At 41.7% G+C, this 16,616-nt stretch overlaps 1 protein-coding gene across 16 annotated transcripts in view; it reads left to right on the top strand.

Moving 5' to 3' along the window:
* PPP2R2B (protein phosphatase 2 regulatory subunit Bbeta) overlaps positions 1-16,616 on the top strand; it is a 489,623-nt gene that overhangs the window by 396,275 nt on the left and 76,732 nt on the right.

The raw sequence follows: 16,616 nt of genomic DNA, 5'->3' as shown, positions 1-16,616 counted from the left end.
TTTAGGACTGGATGATGAGCTCAGTTATGAACATGTTCAATGTGAGCAGTAAAGCAGGCACATGTTGGGATAGCCCTAGCCCCAACAGACTTGTAAAACTGTGTAAAATATGTGATTTTAGACACCAGCAGCTCTGCTAAAGACCAAAAGTAGGAAGGGAGACAGTGAAGTAGATGTGAGGAAAAGAGGTTCTTGCCCTATGTTTGAAAGCCAAAATGAGATGGTCATTGTATGCTTGATTAGCTCACTTGTTTATTTGTTTAATAATTCATTTATTGATACATCTGCTATTCAGCAGTTACTTTTTGAATATCGACTCTGTGCTGACCACCATGCTAGACTATTGGGTGTTTACCCTGTACTAATGGGCACATGGTCTTCAGTTGAGCTGCTTCTGAGCTCACAAGCATTGGCGACTCTGTTTCCTCTTATCTGCCTATGCCTTCAACTCTGGAGAACCTCCATGTAAGTCCACCTTATCAGTCTGGGTGGACTCGGCATAAATCCAGCCGTGATGCTCTGAATGTGCAGGGGTTTTGGAGGCTGGAAAGTAGAGTAGTGAAGAGTATTATTGTTGAGTCAGTCTAGCCTGGGTTAGAATTCTGGCTCCATTACTTTCTGCTGGTGACCTTGGGCATATGACAGTCACGTATCACTTAATGATGGGAATATATTCTGAGAAATGCATCATTGGGTGACTTCATTGTTGTGAAAACATCATAGAGTATACTTATGCAAACCTAGATGGTATAGCCTACTACATACCTAGACTACATTGCCTGTTGCTCCTCAGCTACAAACCTGTATGCATGTTCCTGTGTTGAATACTGTAAGCAATTATAACACAATGATATTTCTGTATATAAACACATCTGAACATAGAAAAGACACAGTACAAATACAGTATTATAATCTTATGGAACCAGTGTTATTGACCAAAACATCATGTGGCATGTGGCTATATTTGAACACCTTGTGCCTCCAATGTCTCATCTGTATAACGGGGATGATGACAGTCACTGCTTCCTGGAATTGTTGTGAGGATTCAATAAGTTATTTTGTGTAAGAAACAGCTTAGCCTGTGTAGTGCTGGCTCACAAAAAGCGCTCGATGATGTTAGTTCCCTTCTGTTGTTTTAGTATTAATAACATCATCGTCATCATGGCTATTATTACCCCTTACTGATAGTGGGCCTATATATATGAGACAACTCAGTTATTTTTCTTTTTATACTTTTTATACTGTTGTATTTATTCTACAAACTACTCACTGAGATTTACTAAGTGGCAAACACCGTACTGGCAATATAATGGGAATAAGACTGTCTTTTGCCCCTTGAGACATGGCAATCTTATGGGGAAAACAACTGGATTAAGTGCCACGTAGAGTTTATACCGTGAACTTCTGCCCAGACTTTACCTTGCCCTTGTTTGCTATGTGGATGGAATTTCTCAGGTGACATCTGTAGACCCCACTGTGGAATCCTACTGTCCATGGCATCCTATGGGATTTCATATATCTGTGCTTAACCCCTGGGAGAATTCCATCCGTCTAATAAAGAGCAGAGAAGGTCTATTCAGTTTCCACGAGAGCAGAGATCCTCCCCATGCCAAGCCAGTGATGCCAATGAAGTAGACTTCAGATGAAACAGAGAAGGAGGCCCTGAGGTGTGGCTGGGAGTTGGAAAATTCCAACTCTGGTTCTCGCTTTCTTACTAACCAGCTGTGTAACCTAACAACCTAACTGATGAATCATACTTCTTCCCTCCACGCTTAGTTTCTAAGCTGCCAAGCAGAGGACTGGGAAATGTAGATTCCTGAGACCCACTCCAGAGAGGAGGCCCAGAGGAATCTGCATTTTCAACACTTGACCCTGGTGGCTGAGACAAAGGGGTCTGCGGTCACTGGACTCTATCATCCCTAAGGCCCATTCGAGCTATCATTTTTATGAACCTGTTATTTTTCGGAGAGACATGTTATATTTGCTGTATAACCTCTGTTATATTTTGGAGAGACATGTTATATTTGCTATATAGTTATAAATACCAGTATCTGTATTTACCTCCTCTCCTTTCCTAGGCTCTCAAATATCCTGCATTTCAGTGTAAACATCCACACCACAGCACTCTTTAAACACTGAAAAGTCCAGCTTCCTTTTCTTTTTGATCCCAGTGGTAGAAGAAAAAAAAAGCAGGCAACCCTGAAGACTAGATTCAGAACAATGACTCCAAACAGAGAATGAGCTGACGTGATATTAATCAGCCTATAATTTACTAACACACTCTCCTCTTGAAATGTGCATTGCCAGCAATTGTGTCTTTTTTTCCCTTCCCTGTACTATGATTACCTCTTGCTCACTTTCATAGTTTCCAGTTCTATGTGGGTATTGAGAGTGAGAACATTTAATAATACCCGACAGCTAATTAATCCTCACTGTGTAATGAACCTGTTCTGTTTCAGCGCTGAGAGACTCAGCGTTTCAAAGCAAGAATGTGACTATATCTTTCATAGAAGATAGCCTTTCAAAATCAATCTCGTTACCAAAAGAGCCTATGAGAAGCATGTCTATGAAAACTATATCCCCTGCTCAATATCGTAACTTAACATAAAGCAATAATCATGGTAATAATTTAATAATAATGCCTTACAGTTGTACCATTTATATTACAAAGCATTTTCTCACCTAGTCCCTTGATTCATCTTCAGAATAGCCAATGAGGAGGGCAGAATAGGTATTTAGCAGGTGAAAATGCTGGTATCTAGCACTTATTGATCATTTGCCATATCCCATGCATGATGCCGCACTCTCTATCTGCACTAGCTACCTCAAAGGTCTTAAAATGCCCATTCAACAGATGAGGCTCCAAGCAGTTAAGTAGCATACCCAAGATCATGCAGGACTGAGAACCAAGCTTTGATCTACTTTGCTCTGGGACCCGAGCCCTTCAATCCGATGCAGCTTCAGAGAGGGAAAATGACTTACCCAGTATCCCTCAACTGGTTATTCCAGGACTGGGACTAAAAATCAAGAGTTAGGCTCTTAAACTTAGACCACATACATTTGGGCATTTGAAATGTTTGTCTTAGTAATGAGTGCCATTATTATTCCAGGTCAGGGGATTAATCGATCGATCGCTCTCTCTCTCCCTCTCCCTCTCTCTCTCTCTCCCTCTCTTCCTCTCCCTCTCTCTCCCTTCCCTTACCACTCCCCCCTACCACTGTCCCCGCCCCCCACACACACACATACACACACTTACACATTGACTTTCCAGATCTCTGACCTCAGCAATGGAGAAACAAAGGCCTTGAGGTCTCTATGCAGTTTTACTTCACAAGACCCTCCATGCCCTTCTTCCCCAGCCTCCCGCGGCCCAGGAGTAACAGACCCTTAGAGCTCTTTCTAGGTAATGGGAATTCACCGTTAAAGTGACTTAATCAGCCTGAAATGGAAGTTGGGTGGTGAGAAATCACACTTAGCATACTTCTCCCTGCAGGGTGAGCCTGGAGGTATTCTTTTCCTCATTATTATCAGCTGCCAGTGCCCTGGGAACCTAGGCCAGGTTGAAATCGGCATTTTTACCTGTTATAGAGTCTGGAAGGTGTGAGCTCCCAAGCTGTGACTTGTCATAGCTTCCCAAAATGAAGGTGATGTGATGAATTCAATTTTTCTAATGGATTTTATTCAAACATGACTTACAACAAATAAAAATAATTATAGCAACCATCTATTGAGTGCTTAGTATGTGCCAGGTGCTAAATCTTTTATCTTTAGTATCACATAGTCCTCATAACATCTCTCTCAGGTAGGTTCTATTATTCTCTCCAGATCATCTGAAGCCATAGCCTCCTCTTCATTTCAGTCCCTGCTCAAGTGATACCTATCAGGCCCTCCTAGGGTGTCCTATGGAAAAGAGCACACCCACATTTTCCCATTCATTCTCTCTGCCCTTTTTTGCTTAGCTCTTGTCACTGTCTAGCGTTTTCTTCGCTGTCTGCCTCCTCTTCACCCCCCAGTAAACTGTAAGCTCCATGAAAGCAGGGACTCTGTTTTGTTCTCTCCTGCAGCTCCAGCACCTGGAACAATCCATGGCACCTGGTAGACTTTCAGTAAATATCTGTGAAGTGAACAGATTACACAGAAATGGAAACCATGTTTTAGAGTAGCCAAGAAGTTTGCCCAAAATCTCATGGCTAGAAAATGGAAGAGCTAGAATTCAAACCTAGTCCACATGACTCCAAATCTGATATTTTTCATTCTTATTCTCTACAGCTCTGCTTTTTAAGAAAATATTCCTGACCACAGGGCAGGAATGTTTTATTATTGATTGATGTCTCTCAGAACGTTTTATCAAAGCTCTCTTAACATACGAGCTTGATTTTGGTGGGGTGGAAGGCAGGGGGTGAGGGCTGCAGAGGCTTTTCTGCCACAGGGTGGGTACACAAGGGATGCACTGATTTTTAGAGGAAAGATCAAATGACATCATATTTTACACAATGGCTGTTTCTGTCCTCCTGTCAGCGCAAGACACTCACAGTCTCATGAATCTCCAGAACTAAACTTTTTCCTCTTAAAATGACCCTGATGTTAGCAAATCCCATTGGTGGCGATTTGGACACAACCATAGGCACCGTCTAAGACACTGGTCAGCTGGCATTCAGTTTTACCAGCTCTGACTCCTGAATGAGGACTTCCTGAGGACCATTGCTAAAAGGTCATGAGATTAGGCAGGTTGACTGAAAAGACTAGCTAGTTTTCCCAAAAGAGAGATCCTCTGAGTGAAACAGTTTACTTGATTTGTTTCCTAGAGAACTGATTAAACAGACTATTGGTTTAGGTTTACTAATAGTAGCAACTGTGCATATTCAGCCCTTCTTAGTGACAGGCTTGGGGTGCAGTTGTTTGATGTACTTTCTTTATCATCATTCTGTGACTTAGGCATCCCGCCCATTTTAGAGATGTATAAACAGAGGCTCAGAGAGGTAAGTACTGGCTTAAGGCCTTGCAAATAGTAAACAGCAAAGCCAAGAATGGAGTCCAGGTCTGTCTGACCCCAGAGCTCCTGTTCCTCACTATTATTAGGACTATTTATGGCATGGCCCTTGTTTTAAACAACAGTGAGGACGACAACATCTGACGTACAGGACTTTTCCATGTATTTTGTAGCTCAGTGCCTACTGTATTACACACTGTACTAAGCATGCACTACAAAGTGTGGCTCTTACAAAGATGAATGAAACACACTCTCTGTCCTTAAGGGGCATGGAGGAGACAAGTTACAAGTGGCTGAAACATAAAATGAATTCAATCATTGGTTCTTAAATGACTGTGTGCCTCATGGTCACCAGGGACTCTGCCTAGAACATAATTTCTGGCCTCGTCACGAGGGATGCTGGTTTAGAAAGTTTGAGTTGGACTCTAAGAAATGACATCTTTGACAAGGCCCCTCCCAGAAAATGCCCAGGTGATTCTAGTGCAGGTGGTCCCTGGACCACACTTTGAGAAATCATGGAGAAGGATAACTGTCCTGAGAAAAGCACAGAAGATAACTATGGCAGTTCAGAAGAAGCACAAAGGGAGGAGACAGGGGATTAGGAAGGAGTTTCCATGATGCATCTGGAGGGTAGATGGGCTTTCATGTTGGGCATCTCATTTGATGCTCCCAAGGATCCTTTGAGGCATACAGGATGTGCGTTGCCATTTCTTTCTTTCTAGTGGTGTGGATGTGATTATCCCATTTATAAAAGAGGGTAACTGGCTCTGAGGGGCCAGGTATCTAATCAGGGTCACACAGCTAGAAAGAGGCAGAACTGGGAATGAAGCACGTTCTGTCTGTCCATAGCCTTTAGGCTTTCTTGCTCCCTCCGAGGTACCTATGTCATGATACTCATTCTGGGAGGAGGGGGAACCCCAGGCCAGATTTAGTGCAAATTATTGGTTGAGTCAGGATCAGCCTTTAATGCCCCAGGTTTTAATTTTCGGTATATGTTTTGATAACTGAGGCCTCTTAGGACATAGATACAGCCTTCCTCTACCATTTTTAATTTTTTTAGACTTCATTTTATGATTTATTGCTGCTCTGGGGGCTTCATATCCAATCCTTTTATGGTTTCATCTTTCCTTTCCTTACATTTGTTGTATATAACAATGGCGCGTTTAGCTATTGCAGTGAAAAATCAATCAAGCCTATTCCATATTCACAGGCTTGCAATGGCACCAATGGCTCCTGGATTAGATTAACTTCGTGAATGTGTCATTCTAGTGTGGGTAATTTCTCAGCCTTCGCTCCATCCTCCCCATCCTGCCTCAGCAGGGGGATATTGAGATCTCTCATTGATTGACTGCCCCGAAAGTGAATGCTGGCATGTGATGTGTGTAACTCAGCGGGACGCACATACTCTGTGTTTATGAAAATAAATAATAATTTCTGTTATCATTATTGATTGCCATCATTATCTGATTGTATCTGTCTGTGTCATGAGGTTTCAGTTATGGGATCAGAAAGCCCTCCACGAGAATTTAGCCACTACCCTCACTGACATGCCTTTGTGTTTTGACATGTTTCGCCTTTGGGGGATGAGGGTTGGAGGTGTTTCTGTTCTGCTCATTGGCTAATATTTTTGGCTAATGTTCAGAGACATGATGATAATTGAGTTCCATCTTAGCCAAAGGAACTACTTCAGTTGGAATTAAAAGAGAAGCTAACATTTATGCTAATGTTCCAAGAACATCTTCCATGCATTGGCTAATTTAATCTTCAAGATAAACCTGTAACATAGGCGCTGATATTATCCTTATTGTAGAGATGTGATAGCTGAAGCCAGAGAAGCTAAGGAACTTGCCTTAGGTTAGACGGCTAGTAAGTGGTAATGCTTGGACTTGAGTGCATGTCTTTATGACTCTAAAACCCAAGCTGCTGTCCTGCCTCTTGTATTAAAATAGAATGCCTAGTATATGCATCCGAATATTCAGTGTAAGCCAAAATACATATGAGTGAGCAGGGGCTGGAAAACAACTTTTCAAGGAGATTGTAAAAGTTACTGGTGCCTTGGGCATAGGTGGGCTTTCTGTTTAATTTTGGGAGAAGGCGGGGTAGGAAGGGTACATGAAACTAGGTCATGGCTTACCAAAGCTGGATGATCATTAGACTCTGGGAACATCTAAGTCATCTCCAACCAACTGACTCAGAATCTCCAGGAGTAGGGCCAAGACACCCACCCGTATTTCTCGGCCATATTCCTGGCCATCCTGAAGATCAGATGGGTTTGAGACCCTTTGGCATAATGATCTCTCTACTCAAAAGTAGAGATTCTCAGATTTGATTTTTTAAATTCCTTCCTTTTCCCTTTTGTCTCCTCCTACCTCAAGGTTCTGTATAGATCAGTCTGAGGACAACATTATTATCAAAACATGGTTGCCTTTACACTAAGAGAGTGATTTGAGTTAGAATGAGCATCCATGATGATTCTGTGATTGATCGTGAGCTGTTAGTGCCTTTTATAACTCAGCTTCTTTCCCCTTCTTACTCCTGGTCAAGTTATGGGGACAGCCCACTTAGTTGCCAGTGTGCTATAAGAGTAACACTATTGCAGACATTTATTAAGTATGTATTATGTGCCAGGCCTTCTGCTAAGCAGGTACCATCTCACCATGCCCAGACGGCAGCCTGTGGAGTGGGTACTATTGTTATTCCCATTTTGCAGATGAGGACATTTGATCTAGAGAGCTATAGTGACATGCTCATGTCTGTAGCTACTAAGTGGCACAGCCATATTTTTAAACCACGTTCAAGCTGACTCCAGAATAATAACTATACTTTCTTACAGAGGTTGGGCTGATAAAGTCACTTGTTGAAGTGTTTAGCATACTATCTTGCCATCAATAGATGCTTAGTTTATGTTAATCCTTTCTCCTCTTTTTTCCCATCTTGTCTTTTACCTAGAGACTAAGAGTTTCAGGAAAGCATGATGAATATCTTGAAAAGTTAGAAGTAGTATTACATCTAGAGACAAGCAATTCATTATGCTTCGAATCTGCCTTTGTACTGACTCTCCTACGCTGCCTTGCATTCAGAGTGTATTCACTGACAATAAAATATTTTCTTTAATCCCAAAGGTACCTTTGTTATGCTGCACTTACCATGTAGTAATTAGATCCAACATAGACATAAATATAAGCAGAACCCTATACCTGGCTTAGGATCGAGTTCTCTTTGTCTTTTGCTCCCAAACCCTTTGGAAGGTGTCCATGGCTTCTTGAATATGATAGGAACTAATAAAGCACACCTCCCATATGTACACTCAATGGCAGTGGCAAGCTGAGAAGTCCACTAGTGTCAGAAAAAGAAAAGAATCACATTACAGAAGAAAATCTGGATGTTTCCATGGCCTCTGGTGCCATTTGTTTTGAGATTCCCTGGCCATAAAGCCTGATAGTGTTCCAGGCTCTGACACATTGTCTTTCCCTAACCTTGGTTGTTAAATGATCTGAATTTCAGAGATGTGGGAAGGTTGACGGGGCAGAGTTCTGGCCTTTTGAGGGCTTTGCAAGTAAGGATCTTGTCACCATTCCAAACCTGATTCACACTGACCCAGATAGGATTTTCTCAAACGAGAAGTTCTTAGAGTGATTCTCCCATCTTTTCACTTAAAGGGCTCTCTGTATACTTTTCAAAGGAAGTGAAAAATCAAGGATAATTGGATGATTGAAGGAGAGAATACTTTTATTTTCTGAATTTTTCAGATGAAATTATCTGAATTATGAGCGTAATGGGAAAGACATTCAGCCTACACCAAGTCCCATTTCTGAAGTGTGAGCTCACTGTTGCTAGAGCAATGGGTGTGTCTCCAGTCCCCGAAACTACACGTGCATGTGTGGGCGTGTGCAGGCATGTACAGGGCACACAACACCCAAGCAGGGCATTGCTCAAGAAGCCTAAAAATGTTAACAAAGTAAAGAGCTGACTTTTATTTATTTTTCAACTAGACTTTACTAATAGGAAATCAAAAATACATGCCTAGATCCCTTTTTGCTACTAGGTTATGCAAAGAACTAATTTGAAATCAGTAGAGGACTTCTAGGGCCTCTGCTCATTATGCATTAGGATTTTTGTAGAAAATAATTAGTGCAAATGGATTTGGAATCCAACTCAATAGAGGACATGATCACTTTGATCACAGTACGTTGCAAGCCGGGCTTTGACTGATGCATTGATGTAAGCGTTTTAAATACCAGTCCTTACCAGAGAAAAATATTTTAAATATTTCCCTAGGGGTAGTGTGCATAGCAAGATACTATCTTGTCTTTGACGTATAAAAACAAGATCTTGGTTGGAGAAAACTACTTACAAGGGTGGTTTCATGTTAATGAAGACTGTTTTCAACAGAAAAATATATTTTATTCTCTGGTTTCCTTAGAATGTAGCAACGAGGAAAGGAATTTTCTACCTGAAAGGTGTTAGGTTTGTGTTTGTTTGGGTGGAAGAAGGTGGGTCACGCTCTTGTAATTTGTTGCTGTGATCAGATGAGTTTATTTTCTTTTTACCAGAAAACTGTTAAAAGCAGTGGTACACACATGCATACGCACACTCTCTCACACAAATGTCTCTGGCTCAGGTAATATGGGAAACCCTAGCTTAAACACAGTTAAGCAAATTTATTTACTTCAGGGTTTCTGAGAACTTTTAATATACTAATATGCAGTATCAAATCCAATAAAGATATATGGCACACAGTGTTTTCCACCAAACTTGCTTGACCATGAAGAACTCTTTTCTCAATTCAGTGGATTACTGTTCTCTAGAATATTCCACTCCAAATGCAGTCCTTGGCCCATGCCAGTACACAATGAGCTAAGGGACTTGCACCAGAATATGAGTCATGTGTGCCACTAAGCCACTGCATAGGTCAGCTGACACTTTACTTTTCCATAGTAAGACTTTCTCAATGGATGAAGCAATGCACTGATTTTGGCTTGAGCTCCTATATCTTGTCATGGACCAGAAATAAGAGTTCATCAATCTGTTATTTTGAGTAGCACAGCAGTAGACCTCACTTTGGGAAATGCTGGCTGAAGGAATTGGATCAGTGAACAGGAGTTACCCCCTGGCAAGATTTTCATTCTGCCCTTACTGCCTTCCAGTCACAGAATCACCTGATGATATAAGATTCTTACTAGCACCTCCCTCTTGACATTCAAGTTCATTAACACCAACTGAAAACATATTAGTGCCTGCTATTGTATCAGGAACTTTGCTCATTTACTAGTGTAATTGCTAACCTCATGAGCTATGATCACTGTTTCACAATGAGGAAACTCCAGCATGTGGAGGAGGCAGTCTGTCCACTAGCAAGTGGCAGAAGCACAGCTCACTGCTGCCTCTCTCACTGCAGATGCCTCACTCTTTTTTTTTTTTTTTTTTTTTTTTTTTTTGAGACGGAGTCTTGCTCTTGCCTAGGCTGGAGTGCAGTGGCACTATCTCGGCTCACTGCAACCTCCGCCTCCCAGGTTCACGCCATTCTCCTGCCTCAGCCTCCCGAGTAGCTGGGACTACAGGCGCCTGCTACCATACCTGGCTAATTTTTTTTTTTTTTTTGTATTTTTAGTAGAGACAGGGTTTCACCATGTTAGCCAGGATGGTCTTGATCTCCTGACCTCATGATCCACCCGCCTTGGCCTCCCAAAGTGCTGGGATTACAGGCATGAGCCACCGCGCCCAGCCTAGATGCCTCACTCTTAACCACCATGTTACCCGGCCTCCCAACAGCAATGGCTTTTAACCTTCTGAGCCATGGAGGCTTTATCCTACTTTAGAGACTTCTTGAAGCAGAAAAGAACCATTAGCCATCCAAAACCAATCATTGTTCACAAATGTTTCCTTCTGTCTAACCTAACATTAATCTTACCTGCCACTTATTTAAAAAGGATTCCATACATATAGTCATGATGGACATGTGTGGTCTCTGCCCTCATGGGGCTTGTAATCCAGTGACTAGGAATCTTTGGTTTGAAAATAGTCACAACGGGCCAGGAACGGTGGTGCACGCCTGTAATCCCAGCACTTTGGGAGGCTGGGGTGGGTGGATCACTTGAGCTCAGGAGTTCAAGACTAGCCTGGGCAATATGGTGAAACCCTAGCTCTACAAAAAATACAATAGTTAGCCAGGCATGGTGGTGCACACTTGCAGTCCCAACTACTTGGGAGGCTACAGTGTGAGAACTGCTTGAGACTGGTGCAGTGAGCCGAGATCAGGCCACTGCACTCCAGCCTAAGTGACAGAGTGACACCCTGTCTCAGAAAGAAGGAGGGAGGGAGGAAGGGAAGGAGGGAGAGAGGAAGGGAGGGAGGGAGGGAGGAGATTTTTTAAAAAGTATAAGATCATAGCATGATACCATTAATGTGAAAAATAAAGCAATCCTGAACCGCAAACAAACAAAAAAAAAATGGTGATAACATGCACTTCATTTGCCCCTGCCTAACATTACAGTCAATCCCATTGTGTATTTAGAAACTGCCTGAGTTCTTTCTCAACATTTTCTTCTCTACTCTGTGAGCTCCCTTCCTCTCATTATTTTCAGGGAGTGAGAGTTCTGTAACATTCAATTAAATAAGGACACTGACTAATGCGAAAACATCCAGATACAAAGTGAAAACTCTGTCCAATTATCTTGCCAGTTCAAAACCAAATATACAGATGTTTAGAAACTTCTGAAAGCTTGAATTTTTAAATCATAGGCTCTCCAAATTCAAAGAGCATCTAAGAAAAGCATCCTATGAGGGAAACATAAGATTGTCAAAGCAGACAACAGGGCAGGAGTTCAGGAGTTATAAAGTTAGAGATTAAGATAGAAGCGACAAAACAAAGCCACACTTGGTTATCATTATTCCTTCCCATAGTAAAATCCTTTACGCAGATGGACTCAGAGGTGACCGCCACACCAGTCCCAATTAGATATGCCCTTGCACTACTTGACGGTCAAACCAATTAACATAAGCACCACCTCGGTTTCTTGCTATGCATTTTAAAAAACTAATTCCACAAGCACTTCTTAAGTCCCTACTGTAAGCCAGGTACTATGATTAGCCCTGGAGTTATAGAAGTGAACATGAAAGACATGGTTCCTGCCTTCATGGTGCTAGCCATCTCTTTGGGTTGGAAAAAGCATGCATCAAATGCTCCTAATGTAAAGCTGACAGTGTAATGGGGCCTCTAGAGGAAAGGTGCATGGTGTACAGGAGAGCAGATGATGGGGAGAATTTGATCTTTTCAGGGAGAGCAGAGGATAATTTCCTGAGCAATTAATATTTAAACTGCAGCAGGAGGAAAGTAAGAAGAGGAGCAGAAAGAATGTTCTAGGCAGAGGAGCTGGCATGCACAAAGCCCATCAGGTAGGAAGTAGCACAGAAAAACACAGTGTGGAAGGAAGGCCCAGGTGGCTGAATGCTGAGTGCAGAGGATGTGTGGTACCAGTAAGATGCAGGTGGTGAGGCAGCTTATGGCCAGATCATGCTGGGCACCATAGGTCTTGTTAAGGAACTCGCTTTTTTCCCCATGAGCAATGCAAGCCCTCGCTTCTCTGTACAGGTCATTTTTTGGAACAGCCCTACTTTGCCCAGATAGCTAAATGTTCTGCACCGAAGACAGGATGTTCACCAACATGGAAAAGCCGCCTAGATAGTTCCTGGCAGAAGAGTTTTAAATTTGGGAAGCAAATGACATTTTGTCAGTTTGGCCATGTTGCCCTCTAGCCCCCGGCTGCCATTGTTTCAATACATGTCAGGGCATGGCCTCCACCGGGTTTCTCCAACATCAAGGCGTCCTCCCTCCAAGGTGAATCCGCCCATGAGTGATTGAATTGTTTGGAGGGTCATAGAACCTGACAGCTCCCTATTACACAAAGGAAAAGATAAGCTTCTGATTAGTCCTGGGGCAGGAGGAAGCCAAGATAGAGTGCACCTGTCAGAACTGCTTACGACATATAAATCATTACCTCAATTTTCCGTGCAAGCAGTGGGCCAGAGAGAGAGAGAGAGAGAGAAGTGACTGAGGTTGGCTAACAGTGCAGAACCATATAAAAGAGATGCTGCTTTCCTCCGAGGGAGGATTTTCTCTGCTGTCCATGCAAAGAAAACTGAGCCCCATGCCCAGAGGAACGACAAAGACAAATGCCCACTGGCTCCAGAAATGGGCAATTTGTTTCTATGGCATTTGCTAACAGCATTTACTGCTAATCTAACAATAGCAGCCACCAACGCTTTCTCAGACTTTAACAGGGAGCATGCTTAATATTGCACTTGCTATATGTTTCATCCTAGATTTCTCTACCTTGTAATTGCCATAACAATCATGGTTGTTATTGTTGCCATTTTCCTTTCATTCACTGGGCAAAAATCTCTGAGACAGACCAATTGCAACTAACCTGCTCTCCCACAGTCCAGGATACCAGGGTATTTATAGCGGGGTGAGGGGGAACATAAAAACAAAGATTGAATGAAAGATAGCAAGTCAGAAGATGCTCAATAAAGATTCAAAAGCTTAAGTTGATTGGGCAGTACTCAGATTTTCATCACAATTTATGTTGTATAAAATACCAAGTATCAGCCCGGTGCAGTGGCTCACACCTGTAATCACAGCACTTTGGGAGGCTGAGGCGGGTGGATCACGAGGTCAGGAGATTGAAACCATCCTGGCCAACATGGTGAAATCCCGTCTCTACTAAAAATACAAAAATTAGCTGGGTGTGGTGGTGCATGCCTGTAATCCCAGCTACTTGGAGGCTGAGGTGCGAGAATCACTTGAACCCAGGAGGTGGAGGTTGCAGTGAGCTGAGATTGTGCCACTGAACTCCAGCCTGGCAACAGAGCGAGACTCCATCTCTAATAATAATAATAATAATATAATACCACCAAGTATCTAGCAGAATGTGAGAGCCTGAAAGATCCTAGTTGGAGAAGCGCCAACACTGAGTAACTACTAACTTGTACAGCAAAGCTCAAGAAATACTAAGTCTTGTGCTTCTTCTGGGCTACTCTAAACAGAGTGGATAACACTTTGGGGGAGACTTGTTCATTCTTCAGAATAGATGTAAACTCAGTTCCCAGAACTTTTGAGAGGGAGTTTGGCGAGTGGCACCTACATTGAAAGGGAGCCCCGTGTTTGTCCAGCCCAGATATTCCTGCTGCCAATGATGGAGGAGACATTTTATTCCACCTTGGTATATTTTAAAGGGAAGCATATTCTCAAAATTACAACACAACCCAAGATGTATGAGCTGTCAATTACATTCCTTGGGACCAGAAGGGAAATATATGAACAGACCCAAAAAGTGCATCAAGACAGTACACAAAGGGATGTAGGAGCTGAGGGAATGAGTCACATGGATACTTTAAAATAAAACAGAATAATTGTTTGTTCAAAATTGTGAGCAAAATGTTCTTACTGCCAGGAGAAATGTTGAGTAGACTTATTTCTACTTATTGTGTAATAGGGGCAGAAATCCCATAGTTGGAATCGTTATGAGAGAGAGTCTAGGGCTTTAGAGTGACAACTCCAGGTTCAAATCCTAGCTCTGTCTTTGTATGACTCTGAGCCTTTTACTTAAGCTCTCAACATATCAGTTTTATCATCAATAAAGTAGGGATAATATTATTTAAATTAGTTCATTGGACTTGTTATCAGAAAAAAATATTAGCACAGTATCTGGCTTTTAGTACTAACCATTCAATAATATGTAGCTAGCTCCAAGATGGAAATCAGGAATGCTCAGAACAGAGAGATAACTGGGAGACTCCAGTTGCTACTTTTGGATGGAAGAATACATTTATAAAAGGACAGATAAGAGGCAAGAGACTTCTAACTTGGTTGTATGGTCAGAGTTTATTTGCCTAAGACATACTGACTTCAACATGTAAGACTTCTTAGTGAATATTTCTATCCCTTGCTGGAAGTAAATTCCCCTGAGAATGGGAAACTCTGCAAGTGCAGATAAGATGGTGATGAAAAAGAAATCGTCAGTTTGAGATTCTGTGGATAAAGGGAGGTAAGTGAGTTCACCATCTAATGCCTGTTTTTGAAAGATCAGTAAACTTTCAAGTTCTCACTGAGCTAAGAAAGGTTACATGCTCAAGAGTCACTCCTTTCTAGGGAAGAAGCTGCAGTTAAGTCTCATGTGAGGGGCCTCTGGGCTGATGGCAGGTACAGTTGTCTGCAAAGCTGTTAAAGTCAAGAGTCTAGTTTCAAATCTTCCTTTAGATTTTCTGCTTCAATCATTAGTCACCAAAAATGCAGAAATCTCAGCCTGGGCCATGGATTTCCCCTTAGGTTAAAGGATCCACTATCAAATATTAGAACTTCTGCCTATTGTCTAGTAGCAATAGAAAAAAAATCTTCTAAATGGGTTACTTTTCCTTAAATAAAAACAAACCCAAAAAAAGTTCTGTTGATATTTTCTCCTTTGTCTTGACCACTAAGGGAAAAAAAAAATCTTTTCTTCCAGCACAAGTTCATTATTAACCCAGTTAACATTTGCAAATTAAGATACAACATTAGACATTAGTACTGACTTTCCAGAAATTTTCCTCTTAATTGGACTGCTTTCCTATAAAAATCATCCTGCCAGCATCTGTGGTAAGATAGATTCTGGAAAAACAATGTGCCATGCCAAATTATCAGGTAGAATTAGATTGCTCTATATTTCTGTTTGATAACAACACTGTGCCTTTGCATAATTCTTGCTGATTATCAGAAGGAAAAAACCATAACTCAGACAGATGAGCTTTATTGGCATTGGTCCCTTCTAGGAAAGAAAGAAAAATGTATGAACAGAAGCATTTGCAAGTGCCATATATGTTGAGAGAATGAAATTCCAAACAGTCTGTAAACTTAGCTTCCCTGCAACCTTAAAAAATAAAAATGCCTCCCTATATTTGGTGTCATATCTCAGGATCTGGGTTTATCCCATTTTCTATATTTCAAGACAAAAAAATTTACATGCCTATAAATATATCTAGAATAGAATGTCATTTTAAACTAGAGAGTTCTCGTGAAGGAAAAAATAAATCGTTGGAGGGAGTTGTGAGTCAGAGTCTTTATAGAACTTGGAAATTAACAAGAAAGTGTTAAATGAATACTCAAATAGAACAGCTGCATGTACTACTTATAGAGGGAGGGAGGTTGATCTGCCATCTTTATTTGTTTGCATGCTGAACCAAACTATGGTGTCCGTTTTCCCTAGCTGTCTTTATCCATCTCAGTTTCTGCAAGCAGTTTTCTCTGTTGGGATAGATAATGTAACTTTAATCTGGTACATGCGAACAAAGTCTGCTTACCCTTTCTGTGTCTTTCAAGCATTCCCCCCACCCCCATGTCTCCAGCAGCATCCTTGAGAGCTATTTTTTTGCCTCTAATTCCAGACTCTACCCCTTTCTCTAGGAGAATCCACAGAAACTCTTTGAGCCCCTTCCCTGAGCAAATTCAGGACTTCTCGGACTCTACTCAAGACTCAGGAATATTTAGTCTCTGTTTCCTGTACCCCAAACAGCTTCAGATGTCTGTCGGTACCCAGGGGCAATTGTGTGGTTTGATCCTTGTTCAACATCAAAAACCAATGCTTTGCCTTTT

This window comes from Pongo abelii, chromosome 4 (genome assembly GCF_028885655.2).
Source record: "Pongo abelii isolate AG06213 chromosome 4, NHGRI_mPonAbe1-v2.0_pri, whole genome shotgun sequence".
Lineage (NCBI taxonomy): Eukaryota > Metazoa > Chordata > Mammalia > Primates > Hominidae > Pongo > Pongo abelii.
The sequence above is the reverse complement of the archived record's forward strand: the minus strand, read 5'-3'. Positions and strand labels throughout refer to the sequence as shown.